Raw genomic sequence first — 19,585 nt, 5'->3', positions numbered from 1 at the left:
TATGAAAATATTGTCGAGCAATTGGCCTCTCCAGCTCGTTAAAGTGATTGGAAGTGCTATCCCTCCTCTAGATTTTAATCTTTTTGGCCATTATTGATTATTACACAAAAAGATCAAGCGTTTTTCTTGTTCGACTCGTTAAAACTATCGAAAAGTCATCCCTTTCGCATTGTTTTATACTTTTTCAGACTTAAGGGATTATATTACAAAAAAGGAATATTGGAATCTTCTTTCTATCTCTTCTCAGACTATCTAAAACTGAAAAGGACTGATTTATCCTTGTTGTTAAACTCGTTAAAACAATAGCGAAAAACTTGTCCATTCAGACAAGAGCGAGTTTCACTGTCGCTAGGCTTGTTAAAACATAGCGACGGGTTTGCCCGAAGGGAAAATTATAGAACAAGCATATGTTATCCTCCTCAAGCTTGACAAAAATAAAGAGGTACTGGTTAGAAATGACTCGGGACAATTGGGAAGAAAACTTGAAGAAACTTTATTGATTGCAGGTCGCTCTTGAACATGACACTTTCACTCCATCACCATGAATGAGTCAGGTTGGGTTATTCCATTCATCGGTCATATCACCATTGGTCCACCGTACCATCCACTTTTGGGGTTAATGCTACCAATCCATTTCAGTGTCATCAATATGTTCAAGAGAAGTCACTCAGAGAATTCACCTACCCAGCTTGTGTCTCATCCACTACAATACCTTCACGCTTCATTCTTTCATGACCGCCACCCTGAACCTTGTATCATTAGATCGTTTTCACCTCCACAAAATCATTTGCTCCATTCCATGTCATAGATTTGGGATCCATTAATGCCCTCCTACGACAGGTCACTTCTTGTTGACATCAGCTCATTATCTAAGAAGCCGACCTAGGGACAACCCTTCCAGTACTTTAAATCTTGCATGCCTCAATGGCAAGTTTCTCACTTCCGGCGACAGGTTTACACTAATCGCCTTCAACTGAAAGATTTTGCGTGGTGTTCGACATCAACCCATATATTCGCACCACATGAATTGTATTGAAGTACCCTGAGGGTCATCATCATTATCAGTGATTCCTCTCGCGTCTATTAACAACTCACATCATTGGCTAGTAATCAGACGATGTCCTTCCATGTTCGACATCATAACATCTTTTCACATGGATCAACTTGTACTTTCGGGTGAAGATTGGACGAGTTTTGAAGACCTTGGAGCCAGTTTGATCCATCTAGGCTGCAATGTATTCAGGAAAATAAAATCATCAAATGTACATCATTGCTGGACAGATAATCATCCAAACTAAGGGATGATGGCTCTACTAGAATCATCAGGCTGCACACAGACGATTTTCTGTCCTATGTACATGAAAATGAATTTATCAAAGCTGAGCATGGGAATTCCTACCTCAGCTAGATCATGAAAATATTATGAAGATAATGTATTTTGTTGTATCTTATTACAGGTCACCTTCCAGTGCGAAAAACCTTGGATCCTCATTATAAAGAATTTCACCTGACATCAAAATATTTACGACCTCGTGCTTTAGGGGGCAACTGTTATTGACATATTTGGGCACTGCAACCCAAATCACATATGTCCATAAACCAAGGGCTTCTAAGTCCCTAGAAGTGTTGTTTCATACCCTAAAAGAGCAAGGTCAGCTGATTACATCATCTCCCAGAAGTTCTCCATGAAAAACTACTCAGAACTAATCAAAGCAAGACCATACAGACTACCCAGTGCTAAAGGTGTGATGCATCTCACCTGCCACATGCAAAAAGTGTGATGCATACTGGAAATCTCTTCTATAGGGTGCGATGAGCGAGAGCATACAAATGGCACAAGCATTTTGCTAGGTGGAAACCTAGAGAATCTTCTAGAAACTATGCATTTGACACTTGCCTCTCTGAGTTCGCCCAGGGATGAGTAAGAGATCTAAAATCTCCGTGTGGAACTAGGAACCATCAGAGAGATGACACTAATCAAAATCCTAGAAGCTGACTCACCCCCCTGAAAATATCTATAAATGGATCCCTCATCCCAGAGATCCAAAGGTTGGAATTTGGTAATTCGCAAAGAGGTGCTACTGGTTTCTTTTTGAAGACATCGTTGGGTGATCTTGCTTTGTGTGAGGTGAAGAAGGCTTTCAAGTTGGGAGGATGGAACTGGGTCAGACCAAGTGGTTGTAATCCTCTCTTCTACTACTTTTAATAATAAAGCTATTTGAGTTTTCCTCCATATTCTTGTGTATCTCTGAATATTGTGTTGGTATATGCATTTGTATGGTCAATATATATCTGATCCTATATTGTTTACAGTGAAAGATCTCTATGCTTTGATGGTAATATGCTATTGTGAATCTACAGGTGCTCTTTGAAGCGGGACAAGTAAGTAAGTAATGGTGAGATTTTGTTAAAGGGGAAAGGAAACAAGCAAGGAGCCAAGCAGAAGACTAAGGTTGGTACTCTCCTCTCCTTTCCCATCTCTCTATCGTAAAGGAAAAACAAGTAACTTTAATCTGTTTGTTTCTAAGATAGCTACCCGCCTTAGTGGGACGAGAAGCTCTGAATAGACACTAGATTTTCCGATAACAGTATGTTGATGATTCTATCTGTCTTCGACTCTTTCAAAGAACTCTCATAAGTGCCACCGCTAAATGGTAAATCGAGTTTCCTCGAGGTACCTACGTTGACTTCAACTCTCTCGCTATGGCTTTCCACACTCATTTCCAGTTGTCAGTCTGATATGAAATTGACACTCATTTTCTTACATGCCTTAAGAAAGACAATACGACCCACATTTCCAATCATATCCATGAGTGGAGACATCAGCATCGCCTCTTCAAATTTGGGATTGTTGATGAGTTTTTGATAGAATGGTTCATAAAATCATTTGTTAGTGATATTACTAAGGACATAGCTATGGGTGGATGTGTTAGTGAAGAGTAAGCTATCGCTCATGTTGAGTATCTAGACTTTGTCCATTCACAATTTGACAGATTGTAATTTGTATGAGATGTTACCTGATGCTCTAAGACCATCATCGGATCTGACAGCATCAAAGTCTCTGATACACCACTTGTTGATGGTGTGATTGGTTCCATGTCTCAGAATTCCGTGAAATCTTCTTCGAAACAGAAATTTGTCTCGAACACTGGTTCCAATAATCCCTAAAAAAAGTCATCCAGTCCTGGTAAAACCTCTAAGGTACATGTTGTCTAGCCAATCACAGCAGATAACACCTCTAAGGGTAAATGGAAGGAAAATGTTAAGGCCAAAGTTGATGCCCAAAAATAGGACCCTCCTAAATCCTCTGCTAATGATGCTTCTAGAAGAAAGCCAAAATATCCTTTCCTCATTTGTGAGGATGATCATTACACTAAGGATTTTCCCCAACGTTCTAAAGTTAATTGCTTTCTGAAAGGGGCTTTTGACTGTCTTAAAGGAACCCTTTCCATCTCAGCAGGTGCAGTTGGTAAACTAACGACAATCCTCTACTTCCTAAGGTTCTCAAGTGTTCATGATGCAAGGTTCGTCACTTGTCTCGATCGCTACTCAAACTAAAGATTATCAAACCATGCCTAAGCATACGATGGAGAAAGGAACTATCGATACTTCTTCTACTTCTACTTCGTCTAGTTCTGGTCTACTCCATATCGAGCACCCTAATAGTGAGTCTCTAATCTAACCCATCTCCCAAAGGTGTTCTTCAGAAATCACCCTTTAATCCAAATGCTAGAGTTGTGCAACATTACAATATTGTTGAATATTTAGCTCAAGCACCTTCAGCAATGTTTGCCTTGGAGGTTCTCCAATCCTATCCAACATAGCAGAATTCACTGTTGTCTGCCATAGGTGCGATTCATCCTTCTGATTCGAGTCTGATTACCTTCAATCTAGAAAATCACGTGCCTTGTCTTCCTCATTAGATTGCATTTCTGATATAGGTTCTTATCAAAGGAAAGATAATTCAATGAATGGAAGTTGATGAAGGTGCCTATACCTGCATCATGTCAGTTTTGTGTTGGAAAACCATTGGCTCTCCTTCTCTTAACCAGTCTCTAAACACGATGGAAGCCTTTGATGGTAGAGGTTCATGTCCATATGGTATTCTCACAAACTTACCTATTTCCTTAGAATAAAGGCTGTTGAATTAGAAGTAGAAGTTGTAGATGCAAATCTTAACTAAAACCTTCTTGTCAGGTGAAGCTAGACCCATGCCATGTTTTGTGTGGTGTCTTATTTGTTCCACGTGATTTGTTTTCCTCATGAAGGAAAAATAGTCACAGTTGATCAACTATCCTTTTTCTCTTCTGGTTCATTGAACGACAACATTCCTTACGTGGGAAATACTAAGATTCCTTACGAGAGCGTGGGGGTAGGTCTCTTCAAAGACTCTAATTTGATGGGTACTTTTTCACTCCCATCTCCAAATGTTCATTTAGTAAATTTGATCTCGGTCTCTACGGGTCCTTGGATTATCCCTACCGTAGATCAAATTGATTTATCTAGCAATGCTATTGCTTTAAGTCCATTTGAGCACAATTATCAAGAAATTGTCTTGGCTTCAATGGCCACTTTAGAAAGTCATATTGTTTTTAGTATGAACCTGGAAACTTATGTACCATCTCCTTAGCTTGGTTCTTGGGATTCTCTAGATCCTTTAAATGATACATTCCCCACAGATGAGACTATCATTGAGGTCATGTCTCTAAATGAAATTCCATGGAATGGTCTACATCATCATTCTTCATTTCTTCCAAGCCTCGATGAGATGCCTTCTTGTCTTGAAGCATATGTTTCACATTATCCTACACCTCCACTTCAGACACTTCTCCTGGTACATGAAGTCTTATTAGAGGGTAATATGGGGAACATCACTGCAACCTTTATTTTTGGCATTTTAGTTCACCTGAAATTGTCAAAATCTTTCATCTAGGAGCATCTTTTCCTCATCATCAGATTAAGTTTTTCCTACCTCCTCGATTTTCTACCATTTCCCCATTATCACAATGGGGTTTTCATCTTATGACTAGTAACCCTCACTCGCCTGGGGGGCATGGGGGCATAGCCTTTTATGAGTTTTATAGTATTATTTGGCCGAGTCAATTATTACACGTCATGTCAATGGTGAAAATCTGGTTTTATTCTCTGTTGATTGATTACCTGAGTCTGGAAATGGACTCCATCTCAAGAATTATTATGCGTGAAATTCGTGTAATAACTTTTGTACATTACTGTGTTAATTCATTAGTGTGCGATTTTGATTTTTGGTGTGTTTGTTTGCTTTGTAGACGTGTGTTTTTCTGCTTACCCTATGTTCCACTCGGTTTCCAGATGTCGTCAAGGCATTATGTTGGTTTTGCTGATGGTGCTTCTCATAGCACAGAGAATCTGTCTTCCACAGCATGGGTACTCTATGGCCCTAATGCTGAGATGATTATCTTACAAGGTATCTGCCTTGGTCGAACAACCAATAATATTGTTGAATACAGTGCAGTTATTGAACTCTTGTCAAAAGTAGTTGCTCTTGGCATTAGTGATTTAGTTGTCAAGTTGGATTCATAGCTCGTTGTGTTATAATTAACCAATCATTACTCAGTGATAAATCCACAAATATTGCGTATGTATATGCGTGTTATATTGCAAGAAAGAAATTTTGATTTCAATGCATATCAACATATTCCATGTAATTCAAATACATTAATAGATGCATTATCAAATTTTGTTCTTGGTAGGCATTTGCGTGATTTAAAAAGCTGATCATGGTTATGGACACATAAGTAGGAAATGAAACATGCATATATATATATATATATATATCACATTCTCCAAAGTGTTCACATCAAAATATTAAAAAATAGAGTGTTCTAGGACACTTGGCTTTCAAAGCCTACAAAATGTGTAAAAAGACTAGATAAACTATCAAACTACATGGTGCTTATCATAGCACGAGACCATTATGATCACTCGGCCTAGTATCTGATGCAGTCTCGTAGAGACTCCCACTGTGTGCCTTTGGAAATGTAGTTGAACATCATCAATAGTGGCATACTCTGGGACTCCGCAAGTTATCACCTCCGTATTGCGCTCCATCTCAGCTAAGGGTTCTGCCCCTTCTTCGTAGTTTGTGCCCACTACTTGATGTGAAACTTGCTGTGCTATTCGCGACATGCCTGGTGGTCTCTCTGGTCCTACATTTTCACATTTATCATAAGTTGAGTCTCAGTTTACACTTTTATAAAAATCATAAAACTTGAAAAAATCTGAAAGACAAGTTTTTACCTACATCGGTCCACTATTCTCCTGGTGGCAGAGGAAGATCTGGATCCCACCTGAAATCTATACTAGCATAAGCATAGTCATCCACCATGAGTATTAGGCATTCTAGCCAAACGAAAAATTGTGGTGGGTAATGCATATGTTGACCTGTTCCTCATGGAGGCATCAGTTGACTCTATTGCACGAGTCTCGGATCTCGGAGGGTAGGATCTGGTACCTCTACTCGCTGATATCAAAATAAGGGCACTCACTCTAAATAGAAGGTCACCAGTATAGAACAGAACCCAAATTGCTTTAGGTGTCTATGCTCCCCCTTGGTTAGTTGTCACTTCATGTTTTCCAAAATGCCTCCACACCAGTTGAATATGGCGGGGGTCAAACATGTGATAGAATATTGGAACTGCGATTCTGAAGCCTCATACAAGGCTTGCGTGATGGCTACACATGAAATAGTGAACAAAAGAGTTCTCAAGATGAGGTTGTTGGTGATTATTGCTATCTTCACCTTACCTCCATTGGTCATTTCAGCACCGGGACAATACCTTTGGACTATATTCCTTGTACTCTCACCTCCTTAGAAAGAACCAAAGAGTTGAACTTCTTCCCCTCATCAGGACAATCCTGTGATGAAGTAGATATCCATCTCCTCAAGTTCTAGTTCATTACCTTTTATGATGAATATCTCTCAATCTACATCCTAGAGACTAATCAAATAGGGAAGCAATTCCATCTGAGCCCTTGACCTTGTGGTCCTAAAGAATTTTAGAAACCCATAATTCCTCAGAGTGTTTATGCATTAAGGATCTTGAGCTGCTTGATGGTCTTTGGCCTCATGGCCTCTTTCTTTCCACTCCAAGACCATATTCTCCTGCAAAACATCATTTCACACTTATTAATTTCCTTTTCATGGATCAAAAACATCAATTTTTACTTAAAAGAGAGTTTTATTTCTAAAAACTCTATCCTCAGCACCATTGCGTGAGCCTTTAGGCTCAAGCCCGACCATCGCAAGTCCAATTACCATACCAGTGATGCTCGCCGACACCCTAAATTTTTTAAATCCTCCTTTATATTATCAAAATCACCATTTAAAAAGCATAAAACAGTGATAAAATGCAAGAGCAGGGATGAGCCTCTTACATGTTGCAGATGGTTTGTGAAATGGTACCCTAGATCTCCCAAAATAGTCATTGGAAAATCAAGAGGGTTAGGTCACAAAATGCACTTTCAGTGCTCACTTTGGAAAAATGGTAAAAAATAAAATTATTTTTTATTATTTATAAGTCTTGAAAGTCATTTTTGTCTATATTTTCATAATATTTTAATATTTTCTCTTGATATCAGTGATGGGTGTGTTTCTTGTGCAGTTACAGGTACCTTCAAAGTGAACAATGATCATTATTGACCAATTCTTGCGAGGTTTATTTTATCTCCTTTTTGGACTCATTAAATAAATGAAAAAGGAACCCCACTGGAGCTATCTTTGAGCTCTTTTTTGACTCTTGAAAATTGAAAGGATTTCTGAGATCTTGTTGTTTTGAACTCATTAAAGTAAATGAATTGACATCACCTTAGTATACATTTACACCTTTTTTGGGCCTAGATTAACTATTTACAAAAAAGGACATGATGGAGTTTTCTTTTTCATTTCTTTTTCAAACTCTCTAACTATGAAAATGATACTGATTTATTCTTATGTTGAGCTTTTTAAAACTTTACGACAAAAGACTCGTCACCATGATGAGACTGAGTTTATCCTTCCTAGGACTGGTAAAAATTACTAGGATGGATTCATCTGAAGGATGGACTTATATGACAAGCATATGGTATCCTCTTCAATATTGTGTAAAAATAAAGAGGTACTCACTAGAAATAGTGGGGGAAAAATGAAGATGAAATATCCTTTCTATAGGGAGCATGTCGCTCTTGAACATAACACATATGTTTCTCATTTTAGGTTTTGGACATCCTCACTCAGTCACTTGTATCTGGATGGCTACATCTATGTCATGAATTCATGTCTTGATCTCATATATGTATATGTATATGTGCCCTTGATTTTCATGTCTCCTGACAGTGTGTGTCCTCATCCTTGCAAGAGATCGTAAAGCAACTCAGCCATCACTCCTTGTTTTGCCTTCATGCTTTCATGGACATCTGTTACACAATATTTTGTCACACCTCCTACACTTCCCAGTGACATACCCTGAAGTCCCTGAAATATGATCGTTATAGAGTATACTCATCCATCTATATAGCTTAGATCCCTCCTAATGTTTTTTTTTGGAAAACGTCTTGAGCTTTCCCTGAAGAAATAGCCCTTAAACCCTAAAATGAGGGTCATCGCACTTATGAAGCTTAAAACCATGATGATCGCCTATTACACAGTGTTTGACCCATGATGGCATCGCTATGTTCCCTTTCATACCCATGATGATCCCAAAAGGGTAAGTTTCCCAAAGAGGATAAGTAGCTTTGTGATCTAGAAGCTTTTAGAGCGGCGAGTTGAAGGTGGTTTGAGATAGATGAGGTCGAATCTTCCTAACTTGACCACTTTGCCTTATCCCTATGAGATACCTCCTTAAGATGTGGGCCTAATCCTATCTTTGGAGAAGTCCTAACATCCTCTCCCTACCTATAAATTCTTATTATAAATTCTTCTTGTCCCATTCCCAAATGGTTGGTCTATGTCAATTTTCCCCCTATGTTGAGCTTGTGCCTAGAGGCTATTCATTAGACTTGGAGAAGGAGTGTTTGGAGATTTTCTTGGCTTGGAATTGGATTACCACTAAAGGAGAGCCTTTCAACTTCAAGGCTATTGTTGAAAGCTTCCCTTTATTCCTTAAATAATATACAACTGCTGGTTCATCTTCCCAAAATATATATGTTCATGTATTTATTAGCTTGACATTCCTTGATCGCTTAAGTAGGTTATTATTGGATTTTATATTCGTTTTTGCATGCTTTTTTTCTCTTGATCACTTGTGTAGGTACATAAGTGCTGAGAGAAGCAGAAACAAGTCTGTGACACAAGTGGTTTGAAGCTCTCAATAAAGGAAATCATAATAGCATCAGAGCGAGGCAGGTCATCTCTTTCATTGTAATTTTCAATTATAATCTAATATAATGTGTATTTGATTGTCACTTTAGTTGCTATATCCACTCATTGGGCTAGAGGGATCATCTCTATTCGCAGAGAGGATTAACCTTGTCAACAACTACCTATAATGATAAAAAGGAAAATGCTTTTTGAACTTCAACTTGTAAATGCTATTGAACCAATTCATGAAAAGGTAAGAGCTACACTACTTGCAGAAGGGAACTACATTGTCTTGAAATCAACCATTGAGCTACCAAATCTACTTGCAGACATGAAGCTATGCTACAAAATCATAACTCATGATTCCATGCATCATTTATCTAGTTCAAACTCACATATAATAAATGTTCTATTTGTGCCAATTCTATGATAAAGAAAATAATGTTATTCTATTTTGGAATGAAGGAAAAAGAGGGTTTGGAGTGGCCTCGGTGTTTTCCTTGAAAATGGAGTCACATCTGGGGGTCAAACTACTTCTAAACTAAGTCCATATTGCAACAAAGGTCAAAATAGGTGGAGAAACAAGATACTATAGGTATGCTATAGGAGGTTGCTACAGGTGCCATATATTGCTACAGCAAGGCGTGTAATGCTACAACAAGAATGATGAGAAAATTTAGGATGTAGGAATGATGGGTTCAAGGGATCTAAATGTTGATGGGGATTGATGTGAATGGTTGAAAGGTGGAAAACACCCCTATGTAATCTTAGAGCCTTCCGAAGGCCTATTTTTCACTAGGAGATATGCTCACAATGATCTAAGAGAATGATCTCAAAAACATAACTCTGAAGACATAATTTGGTATTCATAAAAGATGGTGAGGAAGTGCAAGATGGAGGTAGTGAAAGGCCCCTTACTTGTAGATCCAAACAAACCTGCAACATCACATGCATATACCCTTTTATCATTGAGAAAATGAAACAGCTGATAGTGGAAAAGATGAGTTGAATTTAAATGCCATCTAATCTATGATAAAAATTTTGATCTAGTAAATAAATAAACTCCTAAGCCACAATAATCACATGAAAAACAACATGAATAATATAGACCTTCTTCCAAGAAATCATAAAAATAATATTTTTGGACTGTGATTGTAGATCCTTCACTTCATTATTCCATGGGAGAGATGAGGTGGAGGTTCCAATCACAAGATTTTGATGGGTTATTTTCTAGCAAAATGAAGAAAACTAATAAGCACTCTGAACTAAAAATAGATACAAATACAAAACAAGTACCTAAGCCATTGGGGTTGGATCCAAACCCAAAAGCCTCAACCCTTTGGAAATAACTCAATTATTAACCAATAAAAAAATTCTCATTTTCATTGCTTCAATGTCAATTAAATCACATAACGAGTTAAAATAACAACGCCAAGTGGTTGAGCTCAATAGCTACCTAGATGAAAACAAATTTCAAATCGTAATGAGCTATTTTACATGTTTATTTATACAAGACGGTAGCTACTACTAGCTACCTAGAAAATAGGAATGTTTGTCTCCAATAACTCAATATTGGTGGATCTTGATATTCATTAACTGCACTTGCTTGGCTACCAATGGTCTCATCTTGCTTGGTTGCTAATGACCTTGAGTTGATGAGAGAGAGTCTAGTGATCTTGGGATGATTGAAGGAGTTAAGGAGGTGGACAACCTCATCGAACATTTTCCTGTTTTCTACTATGAGACCCTACATGTAAATTATCTCAAAAATTCTCCATTTCCTACAATCAAGCCATATTAGGCCACATGACATAGAAAAACATATCTTACCCCTCTCACGAAGCATAATATAAGAGAAATTGTAAATAAATGTGAGAAAGAGATAGTTTTAAAGTTAGAGGATGGAATTATGAAACTTATAATGTACCTATTTATGAATCTTAGCATCATCCCCCTATTGAAATTGTTTTTCATCCTCTAAGCAACTCAGTCAATTATGTCCATTTCCTTCATGGTCTTGGTGGTCTCCTTGACATCCCAGGGTTCCTCAGATGGTGTGTCTTCTTGGGGATAGAAACCTGCATTCTTTTCTATATTTTTCCACTCCTTCTGCACTTTTTCTTCATTTAGTCATTCATGTAGGCCTAGCAGCAAGGGTGGAATAAGCTTGAGTCCTATCCATTTAACATTTAATCTGTGCATGATCCTATTCTATAAGGGTGTCCTCTCCAATGCATTCCTTAGCCTTTCAAGAGAGTGATACTCTCTGATCTAGAGGTTGTGGGGTAATGCATTCTATTTGGAGTGGGATCCCCAAGTGTAGTTTTGGGGCTAAGAGGGCCATGTTTAAGTCAAAATTTTGTAATATTATTGTAAAGACTCTGCATTTTGTGGTGGCAGAGGGCGAAGGGGTTATGTGTCCCAAAGGGTAGCCCGCCCTTAGTTTTGTAAAGCAAAGTCTGCTATAAGAGATCTACCCATGGTCCGTGGACCATGTGATTGTATGAAAAGAGCTAAGCTTTAAGTAGTTAGATGCATTGAACATGTAGGAGATTCATAGCCTTAGAGCGAGAAGTCTAAGTATTGGGTTGTAGCATAGGTAGAGGCTCTACAATTGAGTGTATAGAGGCCTATGGTAGAAGTTCGTAGCTGAGTGCACGGACCCCTGCAGTTGTGTGCGTAGGGTAGACAGAGTCTGTAAACACTTGGGAAATATTAATAAAAGGAGTTATTTTTCCATTTCTCTATATTTGTTCTGTTGATGGGTTTGGATATTTTGTGTATGATTTTCCTTTATTATTCTTATATGATGCATGAATGAATACAATTACATTGAATAATTAAATTCAATTACGAATATCTGATTACGTGGTGATAAATTTAAGTATTCGACAAGATAAGAAAGTCACTTAGTGTAATTGAGGAATCTGCATGGTACACTGCCATAACACCGTGAAAGTACTTGAGCCACATGTTAGGAATACGCGAAGGTCGATCATATACTTTCACGAAGGTATTGAAAGCTGAAACAGAGTGTTTGTCTTACAAGCCCAAGAGCAAGATCACCTACACAAAGGCAGGGATAGGAGAGAGAAAACGACATCACAACCTTCTTAGGGTGTTGAAGCTTGGTTCCAACATCCCCCCATACTGCTTCCGGTAAGACTTCGGTCCGCACTCCGCAGGATGATGTCAAAAGGGCCAATAATGTAGGGATTTGTTTGGCTAAATAACATTGAACTCTGGTCAAGCCCCCTCAAGCCAACAAATGGTTCCGTTGCTGGGACTGAAATCTTCATAAGAGACTTGTGATGTTGTATCACTGGAACCCAACTAAGAAGGTTATTAGAGACTGGCTAGATAGAAAGATCCATGAAGTCATGGCACAAGAGAACAGAAACCTGTGACTGATAAAGGAAAAGTGGTTGGACAAATACCTGTATACAGATATCCACAAGATATTTTTTTTCTCCTTCCCTATTGAGCTATACGAGTGGATCACAAAGCTAGCAGATAGCCAAGGAAGATTGAAACTTGACGGTCTTATTGTGTTGACCCTGAAGTTAGTACAAAGGTTGGAAGCATCAGAGGATAAGATCACCCGCGATGTCGATCATTGGCTTGATCACGTCATAGGAGAATTTGTGACTGAATTTGTGGTCGACACCTCAGTCGGCTAAAGCGAGGCAGAGCAATGCTTTTTCAAAGGACCGTGAGGTAAGTACATAAAATCTTTGAATACTTGGATTAAAATGTTGTTGTGTGAAAAATAGATTATGCATCTACCTTGATTATTTGGGATTACGCGAAGCAAAAAAACTTACAAAAATGAAGGAAAAAGGGTCTGGACTATAGCCCTTTTATTTCACCTGTACGAAGTAATGAAGAAGGGATAATGAGCATTTCTCCACAAAGTTCTATTCAGTTAATAAGAAAAGGATTCCCACAAATACCACCTCCACACACACCCCCTCCAACTTCACCACCCTCACCTCCAAATTCACCCGTACCATCTCCACCTCCACTTCGGTTCAATATGGAAAATATAGTGAAGTTGCCTTTGTTCAAAGGCTTGGGAAATGAGGACCCGAACCAATTCTGGTTCATTGTGAGAACTGTGAGGGAAGCTCAAGGTGTTATAGATGATCATATAAAGAAGGTGACATTGGTTAGTTCTTTGCAAGACGATGTGCTAATGTTGTATATTAAGTACTCTAACGATAACTCGAATGTTGGAGTAGCAGACATTCAGGCAACATTAAATAGGAAATTTAGTAGGTGTAAATTTGAGGTGCAGTCGATCACGGGATTCAAAGAGATTGCAATGCAAGAAGGTGAGATGACTTGGGAACTAGATCAGATGCTGAAATGTATAATCTGCAAAGCTAGCATGAATTTGAGAGATGGATAGCATCACGAGTGGTTTGTGGCTTCGCTACTACCACACTTAAGGAGTGCACTGTCATAGCAGAAGATGAAAACTCAGGCAGAGGCATTGGAGATTTCCATGAGACTACATGAAACTTCGATGCAAGATCCTAATCTAGGAGTTCAGCAGATCCATGTACAGTTGAATAATTTGTGCCTTAAGATGCAAAGTCTAAAGCTGGACAGGATGGTTCAACTAGAGGTATGTGAGGAGGTATGGTGCTTGAAATGCAAGAGTCAGGGTCATGACAAAGACCATTTCCCAGTCATTGCAAATTACATTGTAGGAGGAGGACCGATGCCTTTAAGACTAGAAGCTCATGCAGTACCTAACATGGGGCCTGCATTATGGTCTGATATCTATCAGGTAGACAAAAAACATGCCACAGATAACTATCACTTGCTACAAAAGTATGTACACGCACCACAATAGTTCATATGCAACTTTTGTAGGTTAGTAGAGCATGATGATTGTACTTGCAAAAGCTATGAATTGATGATGGATAGAACTCCCACCTATAGGGTTTAGGCTGAAGCATCACCCCTTGACCAGAAAACAAGAATGGTGTAGAAAGGATTTCAGGGGCGCAGAAGAGGCCGAGGTAGAGGAGGACTTGGTAGAGGTTGAGGATAGTTGATTTGCTACAATTGCGGAGGACCAGGAAACTATGCCCATGATTGAACTAATCCAACATGTCTATCATGCAAGTATTGTACATTGTTTGATCATGAAATAAAATATTATCCTACGCTACTATCTAGGATACGTGACAAAGGGGCACTACCACCTCCACCAACTTAGAACCTACATATGATGAGTTCTGAGCCACGTGAGGAAGATCAAAACATAAATATAGTGCTAAGAAGTGGAATCAGGATAGAATATGACAAGGGGAAATAGCCAGAAGATAGTACATGGGTTTGCAAAGCCCCAACAAATGAGGCTGAGTTTGATTTGGAGTGCACTCATGAAGCCTTCATGGAAGCTAAGAAGAGCTTCACTGAGGCCTCCACCTTAGGAGGCAAGGATAAGCTCGAGTCGGAGATGGACCCCTCTATGCTCACGACTTTCCTGGAAACTTGTATGAAGTTATTGCACAACAATAAGGCTATGAAAGGGTTACAAGAAATCATCAATAGATGCACTGGAACCATGCTAGGTGAGCCGTGCGTAGTATGAAAGATTAGCAAGCATGAAACAAGGAAGGGACGGGAGATGAGACTAACTGAACATATAGGAGAATATGAAATAGATCAGGTCATTTTGGATCTAGGGTTAGATGCGAATGTCCTACCAAAAAAGAATTGGGAGCATATGGGCAGACCTGTGCTGCAATGGTGTCTGATTCAGCTAAGGATGGTGAATCAATAGGAAATCGTCCCCATGGGGCGACTGCAGGGGTGGATCATGGATATTGAGGGAGCGAGCGCATTGGTTTACTTTGAAGTTATAGAGATAGTGGATTACAACAATCCCTATCCTGTGATCCTGGGAATTGACTGGGCTACTGATATGAATGGTGTAATCAATCTGAAGAAGTGAAAGATGATCTTTGAGAAGAAATCGTTGCGCGTAATAGTACCCCTTGATCCTGTTGAAGGATCGCGCTATATGGAACCAGTCTGTGATTATGAAAGTGATGATGATCTAGACTATATCTATAAGCTAATAACATGAGACCAATATTGGGTGAATCCCACCACGGATGGACAAATTACATGGGATCATGAGAGTTCCTGCACTTCGGACTCTAATGAAGAAATAGATCACTGGCAGAATCGGTTACATGACATAACTACATTGAATTACAATATAATGACCCGATCACTGCGTTGTGTGTTGTCAGAGGTAAGAAATATGACTATTTATGATGGTTTCACTAAGGTAGATATTTTTTTGGATGCATTTGAAAGGGAGGTACCAGAAGAGCAACGCTTCCAGGCCTTGGACTGGGCATTGCATGCGACGCCTACAAGATGGTGGGGTACGCGCAAGGGAAGCTTTGATGATTGGAGTGAATGTAGAAGGATGATGAGAACATGATTTGGGAAGTCTAAGACATGACTGATAGACAACTATGATGGCTAGAATGACTCGTGCCTGCATCTGGCCAAATGGATGCAGGCTTATGGAGAAAAGCCCCAACCTAAGTGGGTACACCTATTCTATCATACCCTTATGTTATCCCAATGAATTGGTCTATAGAAATAGAGCTCTGCCATGGGACATGTTAATGGGATATCCTACATGAAGGATTCATATGACATTAAGTTTTGAGGATGGGTTCAATAGTATTGATGAAGCGCTACGAGAAGTAAAAGAAGCAATCTTTAGGATACCACAGGATCCTTTTGACATAATTGAGCCTGAATGGGCTACTCAATTGGGTCGCATGCTAGATTGTTATAATGTAACTACTGAAGAAGAGGATGAGGATCCACAGAAAATTAACATTCCAGAAATAGAAGGCCACCTTGAGGTTCAAGGACTGCGATTGAGAACCTCGATGTAATCGCATCGATTCTAGTCTTCAAGGACTGGAAGAAATAATTTCATGTACATGTCGATGCGTAATGTATAGTGCTGGGAGAAGTACTAAAATAGGCTAGAAGAGAAGGCTTGGACCATCCTATCACGTTCAGAAGCCGCAGATTATCCAAAGCAGAGAATAACTATTCTACCACTAAACGCGAGGGGCTAGCTATGGTGTATGCTCTCTAGAAGTACTGGAACTACTTGCTAAGAGGCCATTTTAGGATGTATACAGATCACTCCGCACTGAAGTACGTGGTCAATAAGCCTTTGTTGGGGGGAGAATCTGTAGATGGCTCTTATTGTTCCAAGAGTACGATTTTGATGTTGTTGTGAGTCCAGGATGATTGAACATGGGACCAAACCATCTGTCGCACATCAAAATAGGGGAGTAACCTACTAACTTGGAAGAAGGATTGTCTAACGCGTAGCTATTTGTAGTGCATGTCATGGATGGTGATTTTGAGAATATATTACACTTCCTAACTATAAGAATTGCACTAGAAGGATACACTATCCAACAAAAGAAGGAACTAGTGGTGTGCATGACATATTTCTCTATCATTGCTAGGCATCTATACAAAATGGGTACTAATGAGGTATTGCAACAGTATGTACCTGTGTTCGAGAGAAGCAACATCCTCGTGGATGCTCATGGGGGTGCCATGGGAGTACATTATGCAGGGAGAGCAACTCCATAAAAGAATATATGCACAGGGCTATGGCCGCCAACCCTTCATCAGGATTCAAAAGCATATTGCAAGGCATGTGATGTATGTCAAAGAACGGGTAGGCCATCACAAAGGGATGAAATGAATTTGAATCCACAAATGACTTTGCAACCTTTTTAGAAGTGGGCAATAGATTTTATAACACCCATTCATCCAAAAGGGAAGACAAGAGCAAGGTACATTATCATTGCGATGGAGCATTTGACTCATTGGGTAGAAGCGTAACTGGTGAAGGATTGAACAGGTACAATAGCCGCGAAGTTCCTATTTGAGCATGTATTAATGTGATTTTCATGTCCAAGGATCTTGATGAGTGATCGTGGTACGCACTTCCTGAATGAGATGAGCAACGCACTGACGGAGGAATTTTAGGTATATCACGAAAAGAGCACACCTTATAACCCACGAGCTAACGGGACAATGGAGGTATTCAACAAAGTGCTTGAAAACACACCAACCAAGTTTTTCAATGCTTAGCAAAGTGATTGGGAACTTTGCATACATGCAGTATTGTGAGCTTATCGAACGATATACAAGAAGCTGACAGGACAACCCCCTTTCATGCTTGTCTATGGTGTGGAAGCCATAATGCCTATGGAATACATTGTGCCTAGTCTGTATATAGCAATGCTCATAGGTATGATGGATCACAGAGCCCTAGACGAGAGGCTTGCGCAGCTAGATGAGCTCGAAGAAGAAATATTTTTGGTTGGATTTCACTAGCAGGTCAAGAAGCAATGTGAAAAGGCATGGCATGATCGATAGATCAAAATGTGCACATTTAAGTTAAATGATCTAGTTTTTATTTATGATAGTAAGTTTGATAAATTTCCAGGAAAATTTAGGATGCACTAGTTAGGGCCTTATGTTATTAAGGAGATTATCAGTGGAGGAGCAGTACAACTGGTCAAGTTAAATGTAGAACCCTTCCCAAGAAAGGTGAATGCCAGTTGGTTGAAGCCATACACCAGTGGTCTGGCCATGTGGATAAATGAAAGTGGCACAGTCTTAGCACTCCAGGTAGTTGAAAGGAGGTGCGAGACTATAAAATACATCGCCTGGGTGGGGGAGCTGCGCAATTGGAAGATGGTGCAAAGTAAGGATGTGTCATTGGGTCTGCAATAGCACGGAGGGAGTTGTGCTACCCAGGGAGAAATTGTGCAAGTCAACTAGAAAGTGACCATTAAAGTCATTGTTCATGAAAAGTTGGTAGAAGTGAGGCCAAATGGAGTGGGCGACCGGGACTTAAGACGAAATTTATGGCTTAGATCCTTGAAAATTTATCACAAATATGGCATTAATGAATCGATTATGAGGGGAATGGTCAGATTCGAATTCAAAATTCCCTATAAATTACAAGTGGCTACCCAGCAAGAAAAAACTTGGCATTTTGAGAATTGAGCTGTTGCGCTTTTAGGTGCACATGAGCTGTGAATTCTTTCAAGATCTGACGGTGAGTTCAACTTTTGAACAATTGTCAAAGGAGACCCAAGCACTAGTGAGTAGCATCATGTCGACTTGCACATAAGTTAGGGACACTGAAGGAATGGCAACCAAGGAGAGTGTATAGGAAATTGCTAGGGGGGTCGAAGTAGCTTCCCTGAAAGTAGCCAAAGTATTGGCGGAGGTCCCTAAATCCCCCAGAACGTTGAGACCGAAGCCAACCCCAACCAAGGAAATCGTGAAAGACAAGAAGGGCATGAAGCCTGCCATACCGGTGTGCATGTAGCCAAGAAAAAACCCACCAAAGCCCACTACGTAGGAGAAAGGAAAGACTATAAACCTAGAGGCAGAAGAGGAGGATATCGAAGACATCCCCATGGATGATGAGGATTTGGGAATGGAAATAGAGGAGATTGAAGCCCAGGGTGCGGACCCTATTACACAATTTCTGAAGTATGTCTCTTTGCGCAAGCTTAAATCCAAGGCCCCAAAGGACATCGATGAAAGTAAGTCTTCCCTGCAAACCCCTATTCTACCATATGAAATCACTTTTGATGGTTCATGTTTGGCATGGGTGCCAATTTTGGAGCTCGAATATTGGGACTTGGAAGACCATGAGAAGTTCCCACACCTGGCGACCAAATAGTTGATGCGTTGAATCGTAGACACGAATACAGGATGGCTTCACTAGAGCCACATAAGTGGCTCAGAGGAGTAGAAAAGGCAAGATTACTCAACCTACTCTGGATGTCGCTATCACTGCACCCTTCTGACAGTTTTGGTTATCAAGCAGCTACTGTGCTTGGTACATGTTGGGTGTCTGTGGCTGGAGGAGGCGATACCCATCACCGATATGTTGGTTGACCACATAATGCACCTATCATATACAAGAAAAAACCCAGCTATGATCTTCGGTGGCAAGGGTGGCAAGTTGGCGCTCACAGAATCAATGAAAGAGAAGTTCAAATTGGCAAAGAAGCCGCACGAGTACACTATCTCTGGCATCTATGACCCTACTTTGAAGGTGGTGACGCAGATCCTTGTAGGGAAGTTGATGCGGAAGTGCCGCACTAATGACGTACCAGTGCATGTCGTCACGCTTCCATAGTAGTGTGCAAAAGGAGTCCAGCTTAA

The sequence above is a fragment of the Pinus tabuliformis genome, chromosome X (genome assembly GCF_031772625.1).
Source record: "Pinus tabuliformis cultivar Carrire ecotype Pingquan chromosome X, CPIR1, whole genome shotgun sequence".
NCBI classification, from domain to species: domain Eukaryota; kingdom Viridiplantae; phylum Streptophyta; class Pinopsida; order Pinales; family Pinaceae; genus Pinus; species Pinus tabuliformis.
Note: the sequence above shows the minus strand (reverse complement) of the source record.